The sequence below is a fragment of the Triticum dicoccoides genome, unplaced genomic scaffold (assembly GCF_002162155.2).
Source record: "Triticum dicoccoides isolate Atlit2015 ecotype Zavitan unplaced genomic scaffold, WEW_v2.0 scaffold68675, whole genome shotgun sequence".
Lineage (NCBI taxonomy): Eukaryota > Viridiplantae > Streptophyta > Magnoliopsida > Poales > Poaceae > Triticum > Triticum dicoccoides.
The window spans coordinates 21803-27985 of NW_021291976.1; positions in this window are offsets into that span (position 1 = coordinate 21803).

The window sequence follows — 6183 nt, forward strand, 5'->3', positions numbered from 1 at the left end:
TATGTATGTATGTATGCTTTTTTGTATGCATATATGTTGATGAAATATGAACAATGCATTAGGAAAAACCTTTACTTTTTTTCGAAATTTTCTATTTGAACATTTTTTTTTAAAAACAAGCAATACTAAAAGAATGAGAGGAAAAAGGAAAATAAGAAGAGGAAGAAAGGAGGAGAAGAGGAGAAATAAATAAGAAGAGAAAAAAGAAGAAAAAGAAGAGGAGAAGAAGAAAGGAATAGACGAGAAGAAGAAAAAAATATATTCTATTTTTTCTTTTTCTCCTCTATTCGTTTCTTCTTCTCCTCTTTTTTTTTCTTTGATCTTCTCCTCTATTCCTTTTTCCTTCTCCTCTTTTTATTTCTTCTTCGTTTTCTTATGTTTTATCGGGTCTGTCGTCGTCGATAACTTCAACACGTGGGGGAGGGGTCGATATACCCCCTCACCGATAATATTATTTTCATGTACGTATGTCGTGTCGATATAAACTCCCGATAACTTCAACACGTGAGGGGGGGGTCAATATACCCCCTCCCGATAACTTCAACACAAGGGGGGTCGATATACCCCTCCCGATAACTTCAACACGTGGGGGGGCGATATACCCCCTCCCCGATAATATTATTTTCCCATGTACGTATGTCGTCGTTGTCGATACAAACCCCTCCCGATAACTTCAACACGTGGGGGGGGGTCGATATACCCCCTCCCCGATAACATTATTTTCCCGTGTATGTATCTCGTCGTTGTCGATATTACCCCCTCCTTGAAGCGTTCTCGAGGCCACCCCAAACCCTAGCTAGAGAAGCAGCGTTGAGGCCACTAATTAATATGATTCCTTACTGTGATTAGCTAGCTAGTTCTACGTTTGCCACTAGCTAATATATCCATCTGTCATGTTTGAATAATAATTGCCATGTTGTAAATATTTGTAGAAACTATGGACACCCCCCGAGACGAAGCACAAGAAGCGTTGTTGGGGGACATAATCGCACAAGGAAGTGATGCCGTCTTCTCGTTTCTGAACGACACCGATGGTCTGGAAGGACAGGGTGAAGAAGCATGCTATGATTATGATGGCTCCGGTGACCCAATGACGGTGCAAGAAGGAGACCGTGAGGACGGATCCGGTGACCCAATGACGGTGCAAGAAGGAGACCGTGATGACGGCTCCGGTGACCGAACCGAGTCTAGCCACGTATATATATTAGTTAAGCCTGTGCTGACTAGCTAATTGATGCATTCATTGTTTTGGTATATGTACACATATTAATTAACTCTCGTCTTTCTTCTTTTTTCTATCCCTCCAGATCGAGCACAACTTCGGTAAGGAGACGAGGCCCGAACAAAAAGTTGAGCTCGGATGAAAGGTTTGAGATCACAGCAATCGCACGCGACGGCGAACCGATTGAACCCATCCGGACAAAGAACGCATTTTCTGCTCAGTGCGGGGTTCTTGTTAGGGATAGGATTCCGATCAGCATCCACCAATGGTATATGCCTAAGAGCGAAGACCCTGAGGTGTCTTATGTCAATGATATGCAGAAAGATGATCTTTGGACTGAGCTGAAGGCAAATTTCACCCTACCGCCAGGGGAGGATCCGGAGAAGCCAGTTATAGAGCAATTAATCAAGTCTTTTGCTCTTAAGAAGATGGCAGGCCTATTCAGGAGGTGGAGGAAAGAGCTGAAAAAGTTTGTCGACAAAGAAGAGACACCAGAATTCATCGGCAAATATGAGAAGATCAGAGATCACTGGCCCGCATTTGTGGCCCACAAGACATCGGAAAAGAGTAAGAAGATGTCGGCGACAAACAAGCAAAATGCTGCGAAGAAGAAGTTTCACCATCGCACGGGGTCAGGTGGCTACCTCAAAACCCGGCCTAAGTGGGCCAAGGCTGAGAATGATCTGCTTGATAAAGAGATCGAACCAGAGACAATGAACTGGCCAGACCGTTGCCAGACTTGGTTCTTCGGGGCTGGCGGAACCTTGGACCCTGTATCAGGGAAGTGCCGTTGGACGGACGAGCAACTGAAAATACCAGTCAAGAGGCTTCGGCACTATATCAATGCAGCGCAGCAAGGGACGTTCGTTCCAGACAGGGAGAACGACGAGCTCACAATGGCCCTCGGGAATCCTGAGCATCCTGGACGGACACGAGGCACGCCAGGCTCCATTCCGTGGAAGGTTGGTTTTCCGGACGCAGGGGGTTACAAAACCCAGGAGAGGAGGAAGAAAGTGGAGCATAGCCAACTGCAGGCGCTCCACGCAAGGGTACAAGGGCTAGAGGAACGAGAAGCAGATCGCAGCAAACGACCTGCCGAAGCTTCCCCCGAAGCTACCCCGCCATCTCAGCGGAGAAGCAGCGTGGCTTCCACCGAGCTGCTTCAGCCGGAGCATGTCTTGACGGCTCCTGCTAGCCACCCTGTGGATTTTATCACGGAGTCTCATAATTGCCACCTTATGGCGCAATGGCAGAACTTAAAAGTCAAGGCGGCTGTCGGCGAAGTTCGACCTTCTGAACCCGGCGCAACTTTCCACTGTCGTCCGATTCCAGAAGGATATGCTAGGGTGACGGTGGACGAAATAACAGAGGGATTTGAGGACCTCCAGCTTGACCACACTACCGGTGAAGGGGAGACTCGGCTGGGTTATGCTCTGAAGACTCCATGCCTATGGCGGAAGGAGTTCATCAAGCTTTCGAACTGGACGCCTCCTCCTCCTCCTCCGGCGAGTCAGGGCACTCCGCCTCCTCCACCGCCTCCTCCTCCGGCGAGTGACGAACAGGGCAGTCGGCCTCCTTCTCTAGCGCGTGGCAGCACTCCGCCTCCTTCTCCACCTGCGCCGGCGCGCCAGAGCAGCCAGCAGCCTCCTCCTTCTCCGCCTGCGCTGGCGCGCCCGAGCAGCCTGCAGCCTCCTCCTTCTCCACCTCGCCAGCAAGGGCGGAAGAGACCCGCCGCCGCCCCGGCTTCTCCGGCGCGTCATAGTCCTTCTCCTCTGCCTCGTAAGCAAGCATGAAAGAAGACAGACGCAGCCGCTCCGTCTGCTCCGGCGTCTAGCAGTACAGCCAGAGGCGGGAGGCAATACAGATACGGTCCACCTCTCAAGCCTCTAGAGAAGTTACTGTACGAGATGACCGTGGAGGAAAACAAGAAGATCGTGCGGACCGAAGTGAAGGACTTCTTTGAAGGGTTGAAAGCGCAGAGACATCCACCTCCGAAGGAGAAGATAGATCCGGTGAAAGTGAAGCGTACTCTGGCTGCCCTGAGGAAACCACCAAAGTCTCCGCCGAAAGGCAACTATGAGCACATCCTTGAAAAGTCATTTGTCGAAGCGAAGCGGTCTGGAAGTACTGTCACTGATCAAAGGTTAGCAGAACGACGAGCTGGGAAAAAAAATTGCCCAGCTCGGCGAACAAGCGAAGCAATCGCTCCCCCCGCTCCAGGTTTTTGATGATAGCGTCGCTAATGATCCGGGCGGGATGGTGCCGGGTTATAACAATCCTGCAGATTACCTGCCCGACGATTTACATTATGATTTCTTGGAGGCGGACGAACACAGATACGTGTACGGGAAGCCTCTCGTCAAAGATGAAAGATCTCTAACAACGATGATGTTCAGATTCCATAATTGGTACATGAAAACCTGCAGAGAGTCTGAGGGGCGGAATATTTTGACGCTGAGAGTTAGAGAGGAGCATGACCTCATAGGAATTGAACAGAATGTTCCATTTGAGGAGTTCTTCGCGTTTTTCAATCTAAAGGCCCTCGATAAATTAATAGTCACTTGCTATTGCCTGTAAGTAGTACTACTTCTGTCATTAATTAAGTCTCTATATATAGGTCAGCTCTTTCATTGCATGTATTTTTAATTATCCTCACTATATTAATTATGCAGATTGAAGATCGCCGAATTGAAGAAAAGACAAGTCGGTGATATTGGGTTCATTAACACAAATCTCATAGATGTATATATGTTCAGATCTCATGCCAAAGATACCGAGGCCAAGCTGCTACAATCGTTTCTATTAAATCAAAACAAAGCTATAATTAATACTCTTCCCTTACGAAGTCAAGTGAGTGTTACTGTCTTGTGCATCCCTTATAAGTCGAGGTTGTAGTAATGTAATTGATGAGTTATGCATGCTTGCGCAGGTTCCACTATATTCTGCTAGAGATTAAGCTTGAGCAGGGACAAGTAACCGTCTTAGACTCGAGACGAAAAGATCCCACGGAGTATGCGGACTTGACTGAAATTCTAGAGAAGTAAGTTAAACCGATCATTATCGCACCATATCGGCAACTTTGTTCATTTCGTGATATCAAGTAATTGTTTTCTTTGTTTGGCAGGGTTTGGGAAAAATTCACCTCAAAAACTCTGGGACTGCCGAAGAAGCTGCAATTTAGATACCCGAAAGTAAGTACTATAGAGTAAGTACTATAGTAGCATGTTCCACGCATCTCCTAGTGATTCAAGCGCTAGTTTCATCAATACCATTTAGCATGCTTGCTAATTATCAGTTTAATTGACCTCTATTCCTTGTAAAGTGGTTGTGGCAGGAACAAGGGAATGATTATTGTGGATACTACATTTGCGAGTCCATCCGCCACACGACCTGTGAGCGGGGCTAGTCTGACAAACAATATGAAGTGCGTAAATAATAATATTCGCAATTTTATTTTATTATCATCATTTGTGTTCAGTTTCATTTATTCATATATATGTATTGACCCCTTCTTCAAATTAGATGTTTCGGATGCGGGATGAACTACTACCACCAGATCGTATGCGAGCAATTCAAGAGGAATTGGCGGCATTCTTTCTTGACCACATGATCGCTAAAGACGGAGAATACCATGTGGACCCTTAGTTTGTTTGGAATTAGGAGATTATATTGTAAGAGATAATTATATTGTATATATGTAGCCAGTAGCGTCGGATAGATATACGAGAACTTGTTGTTCGACCAATCTCTCAGAGAAGGAGAGGTGGTCGATATCACTTCTCTCTGTATGCATATGTTCATGACGATCTTCTGTTTCCTTCATTTGCTTACTAGCTAGCTAGAGTGTCTAGTCCTCTGTATACGTATATATATAGTATGTAGCGTCGATCAAGCACGGAGATAAGAGAGGACAATTCTCTCTATTAATTAGCTAGCTAACACAAACACCTAAATTAACCCCCCAAAACCCCCTAACCCCCCCCCTCCCCCTCAAAACAAAAACAAAAACACCAGCCACAGAAATGCTGACGCGTGGAAGCCTTTTGGTCCCGGTTTATGTCACCAACCGGGACCAAAGGCCACCCTGCCTGGGCTGCCCGCAGCGGCCACGTGGATGCCCATCTGTCCCGGTTCGTGTAAGAACCGGAACTAAAGTTGGGAGGCATTAGTAACGATTTTTTAGTCCCGGTTCAAGAACCAGGACTAAAGTCCCTTGCGAACCGGGACAAATGCCCTGTTTTCTACTAGTGACTGTATGAGTCGTTGTCTACGGCCCTCACCCTTTGGTTTATATAGATACTAGGGGTTCCTAGGTTTTAAATAGGTCAGTTGCATCTAAGGGCAATCGTGCTGAAGACTACCCGATTTTACGAAGAGCTTGGAGCACTGCTTGTTAAATCATGAAGTCCCAGCAAAACACACTGTTTCAGTTCATCCTTCTCCTTGTATCCATCGCATCTGGTTAGATATTGAAATGTTCACAGTCCCAACTGTCATCCATGCTCCTTTCTTCTCAGTAACCATTGGTGGAAAGCAGATTATCTCAAGCGGGACATCACCATGACACATCATTTGTTACTGGGCATTTATTACGGCCAATGCAATAAACTAGACATTCATTTTGTTCAGGGCTCCAGCTCTAGCTTGCGCACATCTGTAACTGGGTTTGCCCAACCAAAGGGTAATTTTAAGAAATCAATTTGGTCACTGAAGAAGAGGTAGATGATCATGCCTTCGTTTCTTCTGAATCACAAAGCCAAATCACTCCCACTCTACTGGCTTGCCCAGTTACAACCAAGGATAGGTACAGAAGAAGCGCAAGTGTGAATGTTGATCAATGTCCTGCATATATAGGTACCAATTTAGTGCATAATTTTGTGTGACTAATCTACATCTAGCATTTTGTTAAACACGGATTTCTGTCTGCCTTTACCATGTTCACGAATATAGTGTCGAAGGAA